The sequence below is a fragment of the Suricata suricatta genome, chromosome 12 (genome assembly GCF_006229205.1).
Source record: "Suricata suricatta isolate VVHF042 chromosome 12, meerkat_22Aug2017_6uvM2_HiC, whole genome shotgun sequence".
Taxonomy (NCBI): Eukaryota; Metazoa; Chordata; class Mammalia; order Carnivora; family Herpestidae; genus Suricata; species Suricata suricatta.
Genome location: NC_043711.1, coordinates 32,205,467 through 32,229,032, shown reverse-complemented (window position 1 = coordinate 32,229,032; position 23,566 = coordinate 32,205,467). Strand labels below are relative to the sequence as shown.

Below are 23,566 nucleotides of genomic sequence, written 5' to 3'. Positions count from 1 at the left end.
AGTGTGACCAGACTCATTGATCTGGATTTCATGCATAATTTCATTTGAAAAAACAGTTTCCACCATTAAAAACTCCAGTCCCCCTAACCCATTAGGTTAGACCAAATCTGAGAAAGCAAGACATAGAACATAGGGACTACGAAAGCAAGGGTTTTGTTTTGAGGGAAGGAAGGAAGGAAGAAAAGGCAGGAGAGGAAGGAGATGGTAGAAGTCAGTCCATGGGATAGATGATTTGGTGGCTGAGTTGTAGTGAAGTATTACCATGTTCTACCAAACTGCATTCCTTTTTTGTTTTTAAATTTTTTTAATGTTTATTTTTGAGAGAGAGAGAGAGAGACAGACAGACAGACAGCACACGAGCAGGGGAGGGGCACTGAGAGAGGTAGACACAGAATTCAGAAGAGGCTCCAGGCTCTGAGATGTCAACACAGAGCCTGATGTAGGGCTCGAACTCACAAACTGTGAGATCATGACCTGAGCCGAGGCTGGATTCTCAACCAACTGAGCCACCCAGGTGCCCCCCAAACTGCATTCCTATACAGCTAATAATGTGGGATTTCTGGGGAGACCTATAATTACATAATTTTATTTAAAATTGAGAAGAAAGAATGATTTTGGCTTGAGTACTTGAAGTTTTTTTGTTTCTGTTTTTGCCCAGTCCTTCAAAGCTTGAAATTTTATTTTTTTTAGAAGTAGTAGTTTTTAACCAGCAAAATAAGAGAGAAATAATTTGAAGTTGAGGGTATCTAGTTTATTGCTGTGATTTCTTTGCTATAATGGTTTTCTTTAAAAGAAATAAATAATGTTGTGCCAGATGGTAGAAGTCAGTTTCCTAATACTACTGCATAATGATAAACAGAACTAATGTAAGATATCCTAGATTCGCAGGAACATAGGTCAAAAGCCTAGACTGGGACATTTAAAGATCAGATTCTGGAACAGCCCCCTGCCCTTCATTTTACTTGATATAAAGTAAAACCAAGTCTCCAAAGGGAAAGGAGCTTGAGTGCAATTAAGTTGGGTCAGTGCCCCAAGGTCGTCCCTCTGCTGAGTGACAGAGCTGCCTTTGACAGAGAGACTGTTGTGATAATGCATTAATGTGACTTTCTGGGCCTCAGTTCTTTCAGTCTTTCAGCGTTGGAATGGAATGCTATAATTTTATAGCATTCCAAAAAACTACCAGCAGTTTTTTTTGCACTTGGATTTATAATAATTTTTACTGTTAATTGTATGGGTTATAAAGGGATTCTAAATCTTTTTATGGACCAAGAAACCAAGGCACAAAAGCAAGCCAATGAAAACAAGGCTACAGGAGGGACCGCCAGGGGGGATCAGTCAATAAAGTCCCCAACTTTGGCTCAGGCCATGATCTCACAGTCTGTGAGTTTAAGCCCCACGTCGGGCTCTTTGCTGACAGCTCAGAGCCTGGAGCCTGCTTCAGATTCTGCGTCTCCCTCTCCATCTGTCCCTTGCCTGCTCACACTCTGTCTCTCTCTCTCTGTCTGAAAAATAAACAAACATTAAAAAAAAAATTTTTTTAAACACACAAACAAGGCTAAAGGTGATCAGGACTTCTGGTCTCCTGAGTGTACCATTGTCCTGACTTTGAAATACTGACCAGTTCTACCCCTCAAATAGCTCTTGGAGTTGGGATTTTTAAAAAAGTTTTTTTTAGTGTTTATTCATTTTTGAGAGCTAGAGTCAGAGCATGAGTGGGGTCAGGGAGGGCAGAGAGAGAGGGAGACACGGAATCTGAAGCAGGCTCCAGGGTTTGAGCTGTTAGCACAGAGATGGATGCGGGACTCAAACTCATGGACCCTAAGGTCATGCATGACCTGAGCCAAAGTTCAGTGCTTAACCAAATGAGCCACCCAGGTTTCCCTGGAGGTTGGGATTTTTAATGCTCGGTTTACAGATGAGGAAACAGAGTCATGGGGAGATCAAGTCACTGATAAGTGTCCGATTTGGGTCTACTGGACTCTCACTATCCCGGGTGATTTCTGTAGCTGTATCGTAGCTGCCTCTGAAGTCCAAGGACAGCAGGTTGAATGCTGTGGTGCAGAATTCAGTAATTGCAGAATCATGATTGTTCTCTGTGCAATTTTTCCCTTACTTAGATTCCAATTTAAGAAATGGGGAATGAAGCAAATGAACATACTATTTCTTGACGCATCTGTGGTGTTACTATGGTTACGTTTTGGCTTGCTTTCCCATTTATTTTTTCCCCTGATTTATAGGACCCGACTGTGAGCTAAATGGCTTGATTTTAAGCTTACCACTATATAGGAATTGGGGCAAAAATGACCTCAGCCTTTTAAAAACAGTGAAAAATCCTGTTTTGTCTTTGCTTGGATAAAGCCCTAGGTGCTAATGTTTCATTTCTATGAAACCCACAAATGGGGAACAGGGAGAAGGAAGAAATGGTCTTCCTACTGAAAGAGAAAACAAGTAACGTTTCATTTTACATTTCCTTCATAAAATGGGAAGGAAATTCAGAAGAGGTCTCTGTCGGAGTCTGGCATAGCATGTGTACCTTTGAACATGAGCAGACCACGAGTCCCTTGGGATTCTGTTACCAGCTTGGACAACTCAAGCCAAGTTTGAGTTTATTTTAATTCCTTAGCCCATGTGACTGGTACAGCAGAAGTCTCTGTCAACCTGTTGGGCCAACGGATGAGGAAGCCCTTCCTTTGGAGAATACAGCCCCCTGATTCTGTGGTAACTGTGCCACGGGGAAACAAGTTCTCGTAATCTGCGTTTTCCAGAACTTCCTGCCATTGCTGTTTTAGTGACTTCACCGTTCTGAGAAGTGATGATCTCATGAACAGGTGTTTGCGAGTTGGGCTGGACATCTTGTCTTATACATTTTAGAAGGCTCCCGTGTCACTAGAAATGAATAACTGAAGCCCTTTCATTCTCAAGGTTCTTTTTAGTGTCCTCATATCACCACGATGGGGTTTACCCTTTAAGATTCCATTTTATCCTCATTCCTTGGCAAAGGCAGTGCAGATAAGAGCATCCCTGCTCCACAGATGAGGAAATGGAGCAACCAGTATAACTTCCCCCAAATTGTACCGCTTCAAAATGCCACACAACTCACTTCTCGTGCAGCGCTATTTTAATTTTTCTTATTTTTAACAGCCTTATTGAGGTATAATTCGTACACCATACAGTCCACCCATTTCAAGTGTTCCTCCAATGCTATTTTTGCACAGCTCTTATTCTACTCCACTCCCCTTTTATTTTGCCTTTATTCATAAACTTTGATTATTTCCACAGTATGAAAAAGGTCATCAGAGTTGAAATTTAATTATATTTGCCATTGAAAAATTGCCACCAAAAAAACCCCAAAACAACTAGAATTATGTCAGCAAAGAGAACTAGATTATAGAGTTAGTCAGAAGCCCCGGTGTGAGGTCTGAGGGCTTTCCTAGAGCTGTGTGACCTGGTGCAAATTATGTAACCTCTCTGAGTCTCATTCACTCTTTACTAAAATGGAAAGAGACATACCTACTTCAAGCACTGTCTACATTCAATTGTATAGGCATTTGATATTGTTCAAGCAATTGGGAATGCCACCAGTGTCCCTAAGAGCTGGGTCCATTAGAGGAAACAGAAGCTCAGAGAAGTTAATAGCTTGTCTAGATTCACACAGGCCACAAGTAGCATAGTCAGAGTTAAACCAGTTCTGATTCCTGTGCTGTGCATCATTAATAGAAGTGTGATTAAGGCAGTATAACATGGACCCTGGAGAGTGAAAAAAGCAGAGAAGAAGCTTCTCCTTGCTGCCCTTTATTGTCTTATTTATTTTATTTATTTTTGTATTTTTTTAATATTTATTTTTTGAGAAGAGAGGGAAAGACCGAGCATAGGGGAGGGGCAGAGAGAGAGAGAGAGAGAGAGAGAGAGAGAGAGACAGAGAGAATGGAACAGAGGATCTGAAGCAGGCTCTGTGCTGACAGCAGAGAGCCCCATGCAGGGCTTAAACTTATGAACCATTATGACCCGAGCTGAAACCAAGAGTCAGATGCCTAAATGATGGAGCCATCCAGATGCCCCTATTTTATTTAAATGTTTATTCATTTTTGAGAGGGAGAGCCTGATTGGAGGAGGGGCACAGAGCGAGGGAGACAGGGATAGTAGTTGGGCTCTATGCTGACAGCAGAAAGCCCGATGCAGGGCTCGAACTCAAAAACCACGAAAGATCTTGACCTGAGCTGAAGTTGGACACTCCAGTGACTGAGCCACCCAGGTGCCCCTCATTGCTGAACTTTATAGTTGTACCTCTTTAAAATCATGAGGTCTTATGGGAATAGGGGCTATGCAAGGCACAGTACCTTAAAAATAAGTATATTCTCTCTGTTTTCAAGTAACTTGCTGATATGTGTGATAGAATTCTAATAATTCTTTAATGATGATTCAGCTTTTAAGAAATCATTACAAGATTCTCTTGGGATATCTCAGTCTATCGTCTTTTTCATTAAATCTCTTCTTAGTATACCTGTGGAAAACCACCTTGAAATAAATGAATTTGAAAACCCTATAAATGTCATCTGTGTTGCTCACTTCTCTCATTCCTTGGAACCATCTAGATGATACTCTTGACTCTGCCCCTCAGATTCTCTTACATGCCCAGTCCCGCCTCCCAGTGACACAGACTTCCTCCATTCCCCGAACACAGTGGGTGCCTTCTTGTAACTGGGTGCTGACTCTTTTTTTTTTTTTCTTCTTTCCCTGCCTTTCCATCTGACCCGAAGATGGCTGTCTTTTAAACTTTAACCTCTGTGCCCCAGAGAACTCCACAGATTGGGCCCTCTTCCCTGCTGCCAGAGCAACCCCGTGACCCCCTTCTAGCTCCCTTGCTTGCTGAGTGTCTGTCTGTCTGTCCTTCTGTCCTATTCAAATCGGACTGTTCTGAAGTCAGGGACTGTGTCTTTCTCAGTGACCAGCCCACACCTCACTCAGTGCTTGGACCATAGAATAAATACTTATTGAATAAATGAACAGAGGAAGAAATGGATGAACTCGCTTTTTGTGTTTCATGTTTTATGTTTTGTCTCGGTTACTTAACGTTTGGGAGAAACAGCAGAGAAGCTTTTGCCATCACGCTTTGAGAATAAAAGGCAGCAGCTCCGAGGTTGGAGCCACCCCGGTGGCTGATAAGGACTCCACTGATTACTCGGCCAGTAATCCAGACCCAGAGGAAAAAGTCAAGGCCCCTGTGTGCCTGGAGCTGGAGTGGCCATCCTCAGCTCCCCCAATTACAGTCTAGATAACAGTGTGCCTCCTGCATCCATAGCCTTCTGCGTTCTGGCTTCTGGTCCTAGCCGATGTGACAGCATCTAAGATTGTAGCTTCAGAATGGCTGCTTTCCCTGTGCAGATAAATGTGTTTCCTGCCATTGCTTGTCAGTTACTGTACCACTGCTGTCAAAACGAGATACAACTCACCCTCTCTGGCTTCTCTGGGATGCTGAACACCACCTCTGCGCGCCACGCTGAGGAACTCATCTTTCTTTCCAAGCAAGGGTCATCTGGAAGAGGAGCAGACAAGTCAGTTTTGTTCTGTGCCTTAACACTTTGTTGATCCAGGCTCTCACTGATACTGAAACCATTGTATCTGGTGTAAGAGGCATTGATCAGTGACTTAAAGGGGTTTACAAAGGGATTAAGAGTGTTTGATCTACAGGACACTTTAAATTTCATGTGATAAACATAGGTGGTCCTGGTTTTTCTCTGTAGAGGTGCCCTGTTCGAACAGGCCCCTTAGCATCTGCTGACAGGCGGCATCATGGTTACCCTGACTGTGGCTGTGACATCGTGGATGCAAATCACCTTTGGTATTGTTTGAACCTCTGAGTTTCTCTTCAGCACTGCCTTCTCCAGTACCGCTGGCCTGGACTCAGCCCATTCTGCAGTTTAAACTGATGACACATGCTAGACCAGTTTATCAGCAATAGGGGAGGACAAAGATCTGGGCGCTGGAAAATTGCTTCTCTCCTGGCCTGTGCACCTCTGTTTTCAGGGTGTGTTCGACACAAGTGGAATGCTTCAAGTCATAATTCACGAGCCAGGCAGTTCTGGAAGCAACCCCAGGACTGACCAGATAAGAGTCCCGGGAAACTTTCTCACTGTGGTTATTGCCCTTGTCCTGTAAGCAAAGTAAGTGCTGTCTCAAATGAAGAAGGATTGTTGCAGCCTTTCCAGAGCCTGGCCTCCTGCAGAAATGTGGCTGGTGCCACTCACAGATGCGCTCCGGTTTGTGGATTCCTGCTGTGTACAAGGTACCCTGCCCGATGTCTGGGTGTGTGTGGTCTCACGCTGGCCTCACTGGAGACACACAGAATGTTAAGGATCTTATCTTAAGCCCTTGGACTGATAAGCTCTTTCTCTTTTTTATTCATTTCCAAAGATTTGTTCCCTGTAATAAGATTAGTATCTGCCCTTATATCTTCTCCAGGAGTTTTCAACTTTTTCCCCTCCCCTTGCCATTCACCCATTGGCACTATATTTTCCCATGTGTCCCCAGCTAGTCTCCAGTCTGCAGACTTCCCTACTCACGGAGCACCCTCTTACTGCCTACACCTGACCTTTCCTTCCTTCTCCATCAAAAATTTGTTCAGCGCTCCTGGCTGACTCAGTTGGTGAAGTATATGACTCTTGGTCTCTGAGTCATGAGTTCAAGCCCCACACTGGGTATAGAGCTTACTTTTAAAAAACTGGGGCTCCTGGGTGGCTCAGTCAGTTAAGCATCTGACTCTTGATTTCGGATCAGGTCATGATCTCACAGTGGTGAGATGGAGCCCCACATTGGGCTCCACACTGGGCATGGAGCCTGCTTAAGATTCTCTCTCTCTCTCTCTCTCTCTCTCTCTCTCTCTCTGCCTTCCACTGCTCATACTTTCTTTCTCTCTCTTCCAAAGCAAAAAAAGAAATGAACTGCATTTAACAAAATTGGGTTGTCCTCAAAGCAGCCAAGATTTAGAAGGAAGATGTGAATGGTTTCTATTGTGCCATACGGCCCTCCATCCTCCATAATATGTATCTTTTAACAGGCGACTTTAATGTGATGCTGCTAGAGGGGTACCTGGGTGGCTTAGTCGGTTAAGCATCTGACTCTTGATCTCAGCTCAGCTCTTGATTTCATGGTTTTGAGTTCAAGCTCTGCATTGGGCTCCATGTTGGGCATAAAGCCTACTTTAAAAAAATGCGCTGCTCAAAATAGCTTATATAATGGGATATCTGGCAGCAAAGCAGATTCACGGGTAGGGATGGATTCTTATGCTTTTAATACGTTTCTGTCCTTTTTATAATGTTTAACACATGGTTATCTGCATAGAAAACACTCGAAACACAAGATCGCATCAAGGGACCTTCCCCCTCTGCTTGCTGTGTCACGTCTCACATACAGTTCCGTATTCCACCAAGTGGAACCTGAGATAGGATTTGTGTTTCACAAAGTAGCACCTTAGTCTAGGCAAGGAAAGATGCCAAATTAAAAAAGCAATGAGATTTGAAAAAGAAAAACAACCTTTTGTTCAGATGGTATTCAGAGTTAGCGTCTGGGCTCAGATAGCTATAAACAAATTTTCATGGACACAGCGGTCTGGTGGGGTGTTGAAGGTTTGTGAGGGAAGGTGGGACTCTGATCATACCCCCTTAATAAATGCCACGAACTCACTGCATGTTGTGACAACGCAAAACAAAACCCACTTCTCCACTTCTCCTTTCTGGAGAGTAAGCCCCGCCCCGGAGCACTGAAGCCACTCATGTGGCATCACTTACGTCTTGCTGCGGGAGAAGAGAGGTGCCCCATCAGTGAGTTCATGAGTAGGACACGCATGCATCGGATAACTGCTCTTCTCGGGTCGTCACGTCCAGTTGCGCGGGGCTGGGCACACCGGGAGGCTGGCGGGCTCTGCGGCTTCCCACTTCCGTTCAGCCGGCCAGCTTACCCAGGCTTTCCGGAGCGCCATTTTCTCACTACCATTTTTGTTGTTGTTGACCGTTTTTATTTATTTTAGACACACACACACACACACACACACACACACACACACACACACACTGAGTAGGGGAGGGTCACACCATGAGTAGGGGAGGGTCAGAGAGAGAGGGAGACACAGAATCTGAAGACAGGCTCCAGGCTGTGAGCTACCTGTCAGTACAGAGCCTGATGCAAGGCTCAAACCCATGAACCGTGAGAGCATGACCTGAGCTGAAGCCGGACGCTTAACCGACTGAGCCACTCAGGGACCCATACCTTTTTGGATGTTTATGAGAAGTAGCTAAGTACCCGGTGCTTAGTGAGTATGGCACTTCGTTGGTCCTCCAGAGGTCCTCTACCTAGGACATTTGTTTTCCTTCCATACCCGTCTCCTTCTCATTTCTAGCATGACTTGTCCAGTCCAGTATTCTCTCTTTGCTCTTTTCAGGTTCTCATCAGGCTTTGAGCCCTATTTATATGATTTTCTCTTTAAAGGGTTTTGATAATTTATGTGATTCCCCTGGAAAGGGGAACAAGCTAAGTTTAAAAAAAATGACTTTCCAGGTGCACCTGGCTGGCTCCCTCGGGAGAGCATGCAACTCTTGATCTGGGGGGGGGGGGGGGGGGTTGGTTGGGGACCCATGCTGGACATAGAAATAACTTAAAACTAAAATCTATAAAAAAGAAAAAAAAAGATTTTTCTAGCATTTTTCGAGTAACAACCCAACACTGGATGCTAGGCAGAAACATAGTGAAGATTAATAATTGGATGATTTAGCCAATAATAGGCGTGCTTGAAACAGCACATTCTCCGCATATTCCCAGCATCAGCTAATTCCCCAGTGTTCTTGTTCTTTGTATTTCTTATTAGCTGTTGTTAACCCTAATTGCCATTGTATATTTGCTGAATGGATGGAATCATTTTGGAGAAAAAAAAGGAAAGAAAAACTACCAACTTAATAGTTCTGCACACTGGACTTGATTTATACGTCTGTTAATAGCCTCATGATAAACATGGCCTGGCTGGTGTTCTTTATTGTAAGGTGCTCAGGGGTGTAAAAAAAGAAAAAAAAGGAAAGCCATAGGAGTTCAGATTTAAGTTTAATCAGAGTTGATATAACTGATAGTCTTCTTATGAAAATGTTAGATCAGCCTCATTGCTTAATAATAACCTCCGTTATTAATCTAGTGCTTATATATGTACCAGGCACTGTGCTCAGTGATTTACAAGTATTACGTCTTTTAACCCTCTCCGAACCCTGAAAAGTACGGTAGTTGAGGTGTGGAGAGCTTAGCTAAGTGACTCAGGTGTTTGATGATGCACTGTTTAATAATGATGGAACCCAGATGCCTTCGAGTTCTAACTGCTCCCAAGAGTCCAAGCTCTTGGTTTATTTCTCTGGGTGCATCACCTCAAAACCGTACTTTAAATTAACCTACTGAATTTGAAAAAGTCTTCTCTTAATACCATATGGATTAGTCCTTGGCTGGGTGTAGGATACTAATATATATCCATTTGGCAGACATGTAAATTTATTTAATTGCTTTATAATTCTGGCTGAGATTTTTTCATCAAGATTTGTTGCAATTACAAAACGATTTCCACGGCAATTTATGTAGGGACATGGAGGTTTTCACATTATCTTCACCACTTATTATTTTAAGAGTTGGTTTTTATCAAATTTTAGCTTCTCAGGAATCATGAGTCAAGACAATAAAGTACAACATTTTTAAAGAAAGCTCCTTGTATCAAATGTGTTCCTTAAAACTATGTGCAAATACATTTTCTTGCTTCTGTAATGGATTATGTGCTTTTATGCCAAGGTCTAAGTAAGGATGCTTAACCAGGAATGCTCTGATGAGCTTACCTCAAGTCCATATGAAATGAGCTACCCAAAATAATGACCTTAAATTTACTTTTTTAAATTAAATGTTTTTATTTATTTGTGGGCGGTGATTAAATATTTTTATTTATTTACTTGTGGGGTGTGTGTGAATGAGTCAGGGAGGGGCATTGAGAAAGATAGAGAATCCCAAGCAGGCTCTGCATTATCAGTGAAGAGCCCGACATAGGGCTCAATCCCACAAACTGTGTGATCATTACCTGAGCAGAAATCAAGTCGGATGCTTAACTGACTGAGCCACCCAGGCACCCAGTGACCTTGAGTTTAAACAAGAAAATGTCACTTATATTATTTCAACCATAATATGAATGAATTAGACTTAGTACCTGCTCAATGACATACTCTCCTCTTGCATTTAAGATTAATCAATTACACATACCTGTTTTAGACAGTACACTATGGTGTGTTTAGGGATAAAAGGCCGTGGTGAATGCACCTTGATTTTGAATGGCTACAAAACATTTAAAATGGTTACAAATATACTTTGTGTGGGGATGGAGGGAGAGAAAGAACAGATGACAGGCCAGTAGGTTAAAATATTAATAACAGATGAGTCTGCATATAGTGTTGTTTGAACCACTCTTATTCTTGCTACTTTCTTTAAATTTGAAATAATTTCCAAGTATTTTATTAGACCCATGCCAATGGAAAAAAAATAGTAAAAAACTGACCAATATAGTTTTAGGAAAAGGGGACTGATTATTCTATGTGAGTGTTGATGTTTTTGGGTCCCCCCCCCCATAAATGTCACTGTTTTTACCCCAGAATTGAGATTTTATTAGTACGTTGTTAGATATTGTGTCTTAGAGTGTAGAGAGACTATCCTGGAAGACATTGTGCATATATTAAAAGAAAAATTAAGTCTTGTGAAATACCAAGTATATGCTACATGCTTTTATTATAGTTTCTCATTTAATCCATATGGAAATCCTGTGAAGGAAGTATGACTATTTTCGGTTCTCCCGTATAGATGAGAAAGGTTAAGTGCCTTGCTTTCCATTTGTGAAGAGAGACTGGAGTCTCTTGATACCATATCAGGATGGTTACTGAAGGTCCCACCAGTAAACACAACGTCGACTTTGCTCAGATGTCTGTAACTACTGAGTATATTTAGAAAATAAGCTAGGAAAATTATTTTAAATGGATTCTAAATATCTGCAAATAGGGTTCTAGATCAGTCTAAAAGGATAATAAAATTATTATGAATATATATTGAGCACTTGCTTTGTGCTAGGTGTTATTCTCTCCTCAAAATTAAATAACCTCCCTAGATGTCCATGTAATAAGTGGAAGAGCTGTCTGTGTTTTTCCAGGAGTTTCACTCTTTTTTTTTTTTTTATCATTTATTCATTTCTGAGGGAGAGACAGAGAGCGAGTGAGTGAGCTGGGGAAGGGTAGAGAGAGAGGCAGACACAGAATCTGAAGCAGGCTCCAGGCTCTGAGCTGTCAGCACAGAACTCAATGCAGGGCTTGAACCCACAAACTGTGAGATCATGAATCAGCCCAAATCAGACGCTTATCTGACTGAGCCACCCAGGTGCCCCAGGAGTTTCACTCTTAACCAGTGGCTCATATTACCTATTACTTTTAGCTCTACAGAACAGTTTTTTTTAAGGAGGAAGAAAGAATCCATAATTAAACATATTTTTTTTTGTCATTCCTTGTAAGATTATTACTTCCTAGTTCTAGAGCCCATCAAAGTGCCATGATATACAACTCCAGGGGGCACTATTCAGTTTGTGGTTTATGTTCATGGGGCCCTTAGTGCTGGGCCGCACCCTGATTTCATGGTTTCATGATTTTACTAGCTCTATACTAGTAGTACAACTAGACATAAACCCTAAAAGATCAAATTTGCCATTATCTGAGAGGTATGTGTCTCAACCATGCTTGCCAAAGAGAGTGAAGATGTACCTTTCTCCACTGAGGATAAGATCCACTGGATACTTATTTATTTGTTTGCTTGTCTGTTTATTTAAGACTTTATTTTTAAGTAATCTCTACATCTAACAGGGGGCTCAAACTTGCAACCCCATGATCAAGAGTTGCACGCTGTACTGATGAGTCACATGGGTGCCCCTCCACTGGATACGCTAATACCAGAAGCCTAATCCAATCTAGTTATACCATCTCTCCATTCTGAATTCAGCCAATTAAAGGATGGAGACAGTATTAGAATTGGATCTTGCTAGGGAGTAACTATTATTTCTTTCATTTTTTCCTTTCATTGATCAGTTGATTCATCTTCTCAGCCAGTGACCTCCATTTATTCCATTTATCTGTCCATTCTACAAACATGTCTTCAATGCCATCATGAGCAGGTCACATTGTTAGGTGTCAGCATTTGGGAGTAAACCGGTTATATTTCCTACTCTTGGAGAGTTTAGAGTGTAGTGGGGAAGACAAACAAGAGACAGCTGTAATAAAGTAAGGTAAGTTTCTTTTTTTTAATATTTATTTTTGAGAGGGAGAGAGAGCGAGAATCCCAAACAGATTCATGCTGTCTGCACAGAGCTCGCTCGTCATAGGGCTTGAACTCACCAAACCATGAGATCATGAACTGAGCTGAAATCAAGAGTCAGATGCCCAACTGACTGAGCCACCCAGGCACCCCATCTAAGGTACAATTCTTGATAGGGTAAAGCTCCGGACAATAGAACTTACAAGGATGGACACCAGGTTCAGCCTTGGGACCAATGAAACAGTGTGACAAGGAAGTGAAACAAACCCCAAAGAAGAGGCACAAGAAAAAGCGGAGTGTCTTCTTTCCCAGGGACAATTGGGAAATATCTACCCATGTGGCCCTGGACCAGTGACTCTACTTAGCATCCATAGGATTAACTCCTCGTTTAAAAAGGAATCTGTTTATTGGGGATGTACTGGACACATTAACCTTTCTAATCTCCCAGGCATAGTCCCCAAATAATTTCTTTTGGACATTACTTGCTCCTTAGAACCTCTTAAGGATTGAGAGACTACTTATATTTTTGAGTCTCCTAAAGATACTTTAACACAGCATAACAAGCACAACCAAAACCAACCCTGCAGCAAATGTTAGGGTGTGGCAGGGCGCCGGGGTGTCTCAGTCAATTGAGTGTCCGAATTTGGCTCAAGTCATGGTCTTGTGGTAGGTGGGTTTGAGCCCCACTTTGTGCTCTACTCTGAGACTGCAGAGTCTGCTTCAGATCTGTCTCTCTCCTCTCTCTCCGCCCCTCCCCCCAGTCCATGCTTTCTGTCTCTCAAAAATAAACAATTTTTTTTTTAAAGTTAGGACATGGCTTTTAAAAAGTGTTTATTTATATTTGAGAGAGAGAGAGAGAGCACAAGCAGGGGAGGGGCAGAGAGAGGGAGACACAGAATGCAAAGCAGGCTCTAGGCTCTGAGCTGTCAGCACAGAACCCGACCTGATGCTCAGACTCACTAACTGCAAGATCATGACCTGAACCGAAGTCAGACACTTAACCAACTGAGCCACCCAGGTGCCCCAGGACATGATTTTAATCTCTATGTTTAACTAGTGCTTTTTAACATACACATAGCTATGTGGTACTATTCAAGATGTATGAAATTGCAAGATGTATAAAACATTAACTCGAACTACACTAAAGGTAATATAGTTTGATAATAGATCCCAAGTTTAAATATTTATCATTCCTTTTAGTGTAGCTTTACGACTACAGACACAACTTTGTTTGAAGAGAACAAAGGTTTAGATTTGAGGCCCTCTGTGGAGACTTAGGTCAGAGGATTTGACTTCATCTGTTCCTTGGCAAGTTCAATAAATAAGTAGGGAATGCTATGGAATGACTCTTTTGATGAAGTCTTGGCTATTCCAGATACACCTTCCATTGCTTATTAATAGAAGAAGTCTAAGCAGAGTAGTGACATTTATCTAAGGAGTGTCTAAATTCCTACTGGAACTTTAGTTTTACTAAGGCACAACCTTCTCATTGGATTTCTCCTCAACTTCAGTCATTTGAAGGAAAACTGCTTATTCTTTGGACATTTTCTTCTGAGGTTGCCATATTTCTAGTTGGGTCTTCTTTATTCTCATGAGCTGCCTACTCGAGGTGGGGCCATGCTGCTGCTGTTAGTGTTTTAAAAAATTGAGATAAGTGGCACCTGGGCAGCTTAGTTGATTAAGTGTCCAACTTCCGCTCAGGTCATGATCTCCTGGTTCATGAGTTCGAGCCCCTCATTGGGAGCCTAGAGCCTTCTTGATTCTTTCTGTCTCTGTCTCTGTCTCTCTCACTCTCTCTCTCTTTCTCTCTCATTCTCTCTCAGTCCTTCCCCTGCTCATGCTCTGTCTCTGTCTCTCTTTAAAATAAATAAGCCTTAAAAAAATTAAAAGAAAAAGAATAATGAGATAAAATTTGGTTATGCTAGAAACTGTGTAGTTGTTAAATGAAGTTAACGTATTTCTCATTTCCTGTCTCATAAGATCTTTACAAATAGTTCTTACAGGATTGTTTGGAGTTACAATTTCTGTCTTCTTAATTTGCACCATCAATTGAGTTGAGGGCGCACATTTCTTGTTTTTATCTCTAAATGGTTTTTCACAGTCTCAACTTCACTTAACTGGTTATTTGGGGAAAAATACACCACATTTTTGTTAGTGGAATTTTGAATAAAAACATTGTCCGAGTTTTAGATAAGATATTCTTTAAATGTATAACATGACCTAAAAATGATGCATCATATAAAACCAGCAGGTAGAGTGGAATTCAGCCTACATTATAGCAATGTTTGCCTGGGTAAATGTAGCTGATTCAGGGAATCTACATGTTTTCTTCCCAGTAGATAAAAGTGTGTGGCTAATGCAGACTTGATTGAGATTCATGTTTGCTGCCCAGTCTAGTCCTCCACTCCCCCGCCCCCGCCCATAGACCACCTGTGGATTGGTGGACGTCAGCCTCCTTCATCGTGGTGGAATTAGGCACCCCCTTGGAAACCCAATGCCCTTGAAGCCCTGTGGAGGGATTTTGTACCTTCTGAGGTCACTATAGATGTGGATCATTTACAAACTGAGAAAAAACACACTGTTAGATACAACTAAAAACTATGGTGTCTGTAAGGAACATTGAAGAGCTGAAAGCATTGTCCCCCCCTTCCCTGCTTCTTTTCTTTCCTTCCTTCACACACACATCCATTTCTTCCTCTCCTTCCAGACCCCAGCATTAGAGTGTGACAGTTTTGACACTTACTAAAGGCAGGCATATTTGAGTTCTAACAGAGACCTTTTCTAAAAAATAAACAAATAAATAAAATTAAAGGGGTTCCTGTGTGGTCCAGTTGGTTAAGCATCCAACTTCAGCTCAGGTCACGATCTTGCAATCAGTGGTTCAAGCTCCGCATCGGTCTCTGTGCTGACAACTTGGTGCCTGGAGTCTGCTTCAGATTCTGTGTCTCCCCCTCTGTGTCCCTCCCCTCTCGTGACCTATCTGTCTCTCAAAAGTAAACAATAAAAAAATTTTACACAAGGTGTAAAATACATATAATGTTCTATAAACCTTAGGTGCCTGGCTTGATGCTTATTTACAGAAATACACATGTGCTCGCACCTGAACACAAACATATGTAACCAATGAACTGTTACCGCAAACAATATATAGAATACACTGACCTTTCTACCAGGCCCCCTCCTGAGGCTGCCTGTTGAATACTTGTCCTTCCTCCCAGAGGAAACTGTGATTCTGACTTACCACCCTAGATTAATTTCACCTGTTTTTCAATATCATGTAAGTGGAATCATACGCTATGTATTCCTTCATCCTTACTCTTCCTCTTATATCTCTTCTGTAATTCACCCATATTGTCTGCATGTTACAGCACTTTGATTTTTTTTTTCCTGTGTAGCCTTGCATTTTGTGAATGTACTGTGATCTGTTTATCCATTCTTTTGCTGATGTGAATTGTCTCCAGTCCTCAGCGACTGCTGGGAACATTCTTATACAAATGGACATATGTACTCAATTCCCACCTAGGAGTAGGATTGCTGGATGAAGATGAAGACGTGCGTTAAACTGCAGCAGATATTGCCAAATGGTTTCCAAAGTGTTTGTGTCGATTTGCACACCGCATGTGTGAGAATTGCAATTGCTCCTCATCCTCACGATGTTTCTCGTTGTCATCATGGTGGACGTGCATCAGTATCTCCTTGTGATTCTGATTTGCATTTTCCTGATAGAGAATGATATTGAGCACCTTTTCACATGCTTGGTGTCTGTGTGGATACCCTCTTTTATGACGTTCCTACTCAAGTCTTTCCCCATTTTTCTTTTTAATTGGGTGATTTGTTTTTTTTTCTTGCTGATTTGTAGAAAAAGCTGGGTTTTAAATTCTGCCTCTGCTGCTTAGTAGCTGTGCTAGGACCTTTCTGAGCTTCATGTATAGGATGGAGCCAGTAATGCCCGTTTTCTAGGTTGTGCTGAGCAGGACAAGAGGAAGCATGTGTTAATCACTTAGCATGGTTCCAAGCACAAGAAGGCGTGAGTGACTAGTATCTAAACTGGGTGTGTGTATGTTTGGGGATCAATTCTCATTATCACACGATTCGCCCGTTAAGATATAATATTTTTTCTTCCTTCTCCTTCCCTATGCCCTCCTCTCTTTTTTATACTTGCAGTACAAAAGGAAAGACAATGGCCATGTGCATAACACGCAATAGGCCAAAGTGACTGATCTCTTACAGAGGAACACGAGAGGTCATATCTCTTCTCTAAGAATTTTGTCTTTGCATCTACGACAGATGCAAACCAGAAGCCAGTTTCTGAAAAGGAGAGAATAAAATAAGATGTAGAGATAGGACCCAGTGAAAGAAATCGACCCACGCAGCATGCTAGTAGGGAACATGTCTTTAATTTCTTTTTCCTCTTTTGTCATTTAGCATTTCAGAGACTTGATTTCCCCATTTGCAAAGTAGGAATCTCCAACCTCCCTTAAAAGGTTGCTGTGAAGCCTAACACGGTCCTGGTCTTGTTTAAGCACTTCACAGATGGAGGGTGCTGGAATGGATCATGGGCATAGTGGTAGTGCTGGCAGAGACGGCAGTGCTGGCCAGGACCTTAAAGACCCTAAATATACCATTTCCATATAGAGACACGTTGCCGATCCCAATGATAAGCTTCCTCCAGGGTCTGAGGTGGTAGTAGTTTCAGGGGGAAGTGTGACCTGCAGCAGGAGAGGGACGTCAGAGAGGAGCACGAATCCTCTGCTCTGGGAGAGCCAGCGTAGGATGTCCCTTGTACACTAGATTCCTGAATGTTGGGGATGAACTAACTGGACAGCCCACACCATATTACAGTGAGTTACATTACTGTGATTGGGTGTCTTTTTGAAATGGAAATTGGAATGGAGAGTAAATCACAGTGGCACAGGCAGTTATTAAAATTCGCCCTAAGCACCTGTGATAGCCTTGTCCAAAACCTCTGTTTCAAGGGAACTGTTGGGAGAAGCAGCCTCCTTCAGCTTTCAGGGTACTGAGACGCACAGTGTTTTGACTGCCATATAAACATAGGTTTGGAGTATGGGCCAAACTGGGTTTGACTCCTATCTTTTGCATTCTGTGGCTCTGTGATCTCGGAGAAGTCACTTCCCTGAGGTTTCCCATAGAACTGTGGTGAGAATGAGTGACATAATACATAAGGAAGGTGCTGCACATAGTAGGTGCTCCAACTGCAGAAGTATATCCATGCATCAGATGAGTAGAGATGCACACTCTGGGGGTCTCCTTCCATGACAGCTGTTTAGTGAGCAGAATGGCCTGAAACATAGGAGGAGAACGGGTAACTCCCTGTTACCCAGTAGGCCTTGTTACACCTCATCGCTGTGCTGTGCGTAAAAATGGACCTTTGTTGCAGTTTGCTCTCTGTAATTCTGCCACCAAGATGCTTGATATTTATTCGAGCAATTACAGTTCAGATATGTCTATTGTATAACCCACCATCCAGGCTGAGGTGGACAGTTTATCATTTACAAACATCAGGCACATGGATGGGCAGATTCACATGGTCAGTGTACGATGTGAACTTGTCTGTTCTTGCCTCCTCATGAGCTGTGGTCTGCTGAAAACGCTTCAGCATGCTCTAAAGTTAGGACCGGAGCCCTAGAAAGGGTCGAATCAGCCTGCAAGGTTTTTTTTTTATTGCCAGTTTTGGGACTATCCATCACTGAGTCTTTGTATACCTGCAAGAAGTTGAGCACTCCCTTTGAGGGTACATGTTCCTCACAAAGCACCATTGCCTTTCCCGTCACATTTTCTGGCAAGGATCACATCTGTTTTTCATGCCTCCTTTATTTATTCATCGTGACAGATTTACTCAGCTGCTTATTTGGCTGGTGTCTATGAGTGGAGAGAAGAGTTCTAGCAGGCACACGGTGACTATATGGTTGGGAGGCCTCATACGTGTCCTTAAGCCAGTGAAAGTCAGAGACCCAAAGATGATACTGCTCGGTCAATGTAGGTTTGCACAGTTTTAAAGTGAGGGGTGTGGTCTTGGAAAACAGGTCATTTGTAGAGAGATCTCGCCCTACAGATTTAAAGCGTCAATTTTGACACCATCCCTTGTGCAGTGAAAGTTTGAAGTCCCTGGAACTTTCATTTTTGATGGTACCACTGCAGGCATTCTCATTGGCTGCCTCAGATTGTATCTTAGCATGGCAGGAGCCATTTTCAGGCTTCACCTGTGGAAGCTTGCCTTTTTTTCCCCTTCATTTTCTTGGAAAACCTGTTAAAAAGCTCATCTGGGTCCACCCTAAGAAGACAGTCATCTTTCACACCTCGAAGAGAAGTAATACTAGATAGAATAGTGACCCTGTAAGAATGTTCCATGTGTGCTCTGTTTCCATTTCTTGTTGAAATGTACACTCAAAAGAATTCTGTTGATTTCCTCTTTGCTTTTTTGGCTCCCCAGCTGATTAACAAAAGCTAGAAAACTGCCAGTGGAGTTGTTTCTTCAGAAAGGGGAGACCCTCATGGTCATGTCAATTCAAGGTAGAACCCGCTGGAAACTCGCATCTCAGGCTGGTCTGTAGTTCGGGTTTTTGTTTGTTTGTTTGTTTGTTTTTAGTATTTTCCGGGTGGAAGTCACAGGTTATTATGAGGAAAATACCCATCTATGGGCATTCACATACACAAAGAGAAGTGATTTATCATTTGTCTTTGACATAGCAAAGTCCTCATGTTCCAGAAGCCACAAATAAAAATCAACAGTAGGAACTGCAATTTCACTCCTCTCCTAGATGTTGATCTTATATTCAGGCCCCTTGGTTAATTTAAAAAGCATCAGATATATTGAGGCATTTTTGTTTTCCTTCCGAACCAGCAAGATTTTCTTTAATAACCAAAAAAAAGATTTGTTGTTTCTTAAATAATCTTTATAAACTAGCATCGTGTAACTAAACATTATTTTCCAGGCAGAACATAGCTGCAGAATCTAAACAATGCACCTTAAAATATTATCATTTGAAGAGTGTTTTTCTTTTTTTTTTTAAACATTTATTCAATTTTGAGAGACAGAGAGCAGCAGAGGGTCAGAGAGAGAGGGAGACATAGAATCCAAAGTAGGCTCTAGGCTCCAAGCTGTCAGCACAGAACCTGGCGCAGGGCTCACACCTACGAACCACGAGATCAGGATCTGAGCCGAAGTCGGACGCGTAACCAACTGAGCCACCCAGGTGTCCCTGCTTCTTTTTTTAATGTTTATTTCTTTATTTTGAGAGAGAGAGAGAGAAAGTGTGTGTGTGCATGAGTAGGGGAGGGGCAAAAAGAGGAGAGAGAATCCCAAGCAGGCTCTGTGCCTGACAGAGGGTGGCTCAGTCGGTTAAGCCTCCAACCTCAGTTCATGTCTTGATCTCATTGTTTATGGGTTTGAGCCCGGTGTTGGGCTCTGTGCTGACAGCTCAGTGCCTGGAGCCTGCTTCGGTTTCTGTGTCTCCCTCATTCTCTCTGCCCTTCCCTGACTTGTGCTCTGTCTCTTGCTCTCTCAAAATGAATAAACATAAAACAAATGTTTTAAAAAGATACACCTTCTAATTAGTAATATCTTAGAACAAAGAAATTTTGCTATTGTAAGTCTTCTAGAAGGCTACTCCTATTTGTTACTTGTGCTTTAACTTTGCATTTAGGTTTGCACATTCAGCATTCAGGAGACTACAGCTCGTAAGGGCTTAGCCTACTATTAGAATAAGCCTCTGTGAGGTGGTAGTCCTGCCTCCCTCCTACCCCCGTCCTTGCTCCAGTGAGCCAGACAGAAAATGTAATACAAATCTCTAGTGTGCACTCCAATTTTTCATTCCACGTAATTGTCAAATTAATGTTTCTCTTAATGTCAGCAATACATACAGATCATTTGTGAAAATCAAAGCGTCACAATGAATTTCAGTGTCCTCTCTGGCCATCCCGGTCTTGGGCTCTTCTTTCCTAAAGGTCATTTAAAAATATTCCTCTGAGATCTTTTTCTAATCATTCATAAATATGTATGACCCCACAGAAAACTGATAATATGTAGTAGAGGGAGAATATATGTTTAGATTAATAACATAAAGGTACCATACTCTTCTTGAAGACTTGGTAAAATCTGTCCATAAAGTATCCTGGTCTGGGACATGTTTGTTTTTTTTTGTTTTTTTCTTTATAGGAACTTGGAGAGAGGAGAAAATCCTTTAACTTCAATTCATTTTAGTTATAATCATTCATTGCTCTATTCAAGATTCATACTACTTCTTCAAGTTGTTTCATTAATTTATTACCCTACAAAATGACCCATTCTTTCTAGATTTTTTTAACTGGTATAGAGCTATACATGATATTCTCTTATGCAGGAAAATAATTCTCTTGTATATTTGTAATGCCTAATTTTTTGTTCTAAAGTTGATTGTGATTTCTCCTTCACATGGTCATATTTTCCAAAGGCTTTTCAATTTTATAAGTCCTTACATTGAAAGAGTCTTTCTCTTGATTTTTTTCTTTATTGCCTACGTATCTATATTTTTATGTTAATTTCATTATTCTCTTTCTCCATTTTTAAGACAACTTACGGAAATATAATTCACATATTTAACAGTCCTCAGTTTTTTTTGGTATATTCACAAGGTAGTACAACTGTCACCACAACCTAATTTTAGAATGTATTTATCACTCCAAAAAGAATTCTGTGCCCTGTACGAGTCAGCCCTCATTTGGCATAAAACTTCCATAGCCCTAGGTAGCCAGTAGTTTACTTTTTGTCTATAAATTTGCCTGTTGTGGCCATTACACATTAGTACGATAATGTATTACATAGCATTTTGTGTCTGGCTTCTTTAACTTAGCGTCTGCTTTCAGGGAACATTCATATTGTAGGAGATACCAATGCTTCATTCCTTTTTATTGCCAAATAGTATTCCATTGTGTGACCATACCACAATTGTTGATTTCATTTGTTAATTGATGGACATTTGGGTTGTTACCTTTTACCTGTTATGAATAATGCCTGAAGAAATATCCATCTATAAGTTTTTGTGTAGATATACCATTTCAGTTCTCTTGGCTGTACACTGAGCAGTAGAATTGCCAGGTCCACACCAGTTCTTGGATTTTTAATGATAGCTTTCCTAGTGAATTTTTATTTGGTTTTGATTTGGATATCACGGATGAGTAATGATGGGGTAAGTTTTGTCAAGTGCTTACTGTCCACCTGTCTTTGGAGAAATGTCTATTCAAGTCTTTTGCCCATTTTTAATTGGGTTATTTGTGGTTTTAATTGTGATTTGTAGGGGTTCTTTTTATATTCTAGATCCAAGCCTTTATCAGTTATGTGATTCACAAGTATTCTCTCCCACTTTGATTATCATTTCACTTTATTGGTTAGTATTGTTTTTCACACAAAATTCTTTGATTTTGATATAGTGTAACTTATCTGTTCTTCCGTTGCTTGTGCTTTCAGTGTGATTGTCTAACTCATGGTCATTTTTGTGTTTTCTTCTAAGGGTGTTATAGTTTTAGATTTTAAATTTTGGTGCCTGATCGATCAGGAGTTAATTTTCGTGCATGGTATCACATAGGTTTTCAACCATTTTTATGTGGATAATTGTCCTAACACTTTTCTTCCTTTTTTTTAGTTTTAGCTTATTTAATTTTTTTTCCTCCAGCTTCATGAGTAGAAAGCATAATTCACTCATTTTCTGTGAATTTCTGTGAATTTCTCTTATTCTCCAATAAATGCATTGAAGGCTATAATTTTGTCTTAAGTGTAGGAATTTGGGTACTGCCCACAGATTTTTATTTATTATTATTGCTAATTTTTGTATTCTTTTTTCTGTTCATTTCAAATTTTTATTGTATTTTACTCAATGAATGTGACCTGTTATGCCAATTCAATATAGTTTTAGCCAAAGGACACTTCTATTAAAAAATAACTATAAAGCCTTTCTTCTTCAACCTTGTAGATGTATTATTATACTTCTTTATTACATCCAACAGTGCTCTGTACTTGGTATGTACTCAGTAGGTATTTGTGGAAAGACATAGGCAGAGCAGGCTTTCTGAGCAAATCCACACCTAACTGTTAGAAGTGGTTGATGTGACAGTCACAACCAACACTCACTGAACACTTTTCTCTGTGCTTTGCCTGGTGGGTAGTTACTTAGTCTTCATCACAATCCTGTAAGGCAGGAAATCTCTCTTCCCATTTTACAGTGAGAAAGTGGAGGCATTGCAAGGGAAACTCCATTACCCAATGATTCCCGTCACAAAAAAGACAGAGGTGGGTTTCGAACCCAGCTAGTCTAGCCCCAGATCCCATTCTCCTAACCACTACCTTCCATGGCCTCCTGAATAGTCACTTTTTCATGACTAATTGGTCTGATTCCTAATCATTTCTCTGATTGCTTTGATCATGTTCAGTGAAGGAAATTTTTGGCCCTTTTCTCATAGCTGTTTGTTAAAAATCGCTAGGAAAGAAGTGTCTGTACCTCATTGCCACTCTAAACTGCCCTCAAGACACTGTGAGTAGCTTGACCTGACAGTTCAGAAGTCGGGCACCCATGACGGAAGGCTGGCTGGGACCTTGCAGTTTTCATTTGTGTGTGTGTGTGACAAAAGAGAATTCAGAAGAAATGCAATTAAACATCTCTGCTGGCATGTGCTAGAGACCACACAAGCTCAGAGGGCTTCAGTTTTTTAGATCAAGTGTGTACTCAGATAAAAAACCAAGTAGATTTTTATGGAATTTTCTCGTTTTTCTTCATGTATACATAGAGAAACCTGCTCTTTGGAGCTCTGAAAATTATTTGTTATTGTAAGGGATATTTCTAAACCAAATGAGGGCTATTTTTCTCCCCCTACTGAAGATTGGAAAGCTACATCCTTGAATACTTATTGAATAAAAGTTCTCTTCTTTCTTTCATAGAGAATGCCTTTTGTATTTCTGTTCCCTTTGGTGCAGTCTGGGTGCAGCTTCCTTGTGAAAGAGCCATTTAATTTGTGCTGTAAAATCATTTTCCTGTGGAAAACTAATAAAATACAAATTCCATCTTTCATATTAGGTTGTGGCTATAGGCTTTTGAAAGTTTTCTGTAGAATCTGCTTTTCTTTCCCCCTTTTCTTTTTGGATGATGACTGAGGGGGAAATGATGGAATGTTCACGTATCTTATGTACATGGTTGATAAAGAAACTATTCCCTAAAGTGTATTGTTT

General features: G+C 41.1%; 1 protein-coding gene across 3 annotated transcripts in view; it reads left to right on the top strand.

The window, feature by feature from the left end:
* MAGI1 (membrane associated guanylate kinase, WW and PDZ domain containing 1) overlaps window positions 1–23,566 on the top strand; it is a 624,267-nt gene that overhangs the window by 373,403 nt on the left and 227,298 nt on the right. The window lies entirely within an intron of this gene.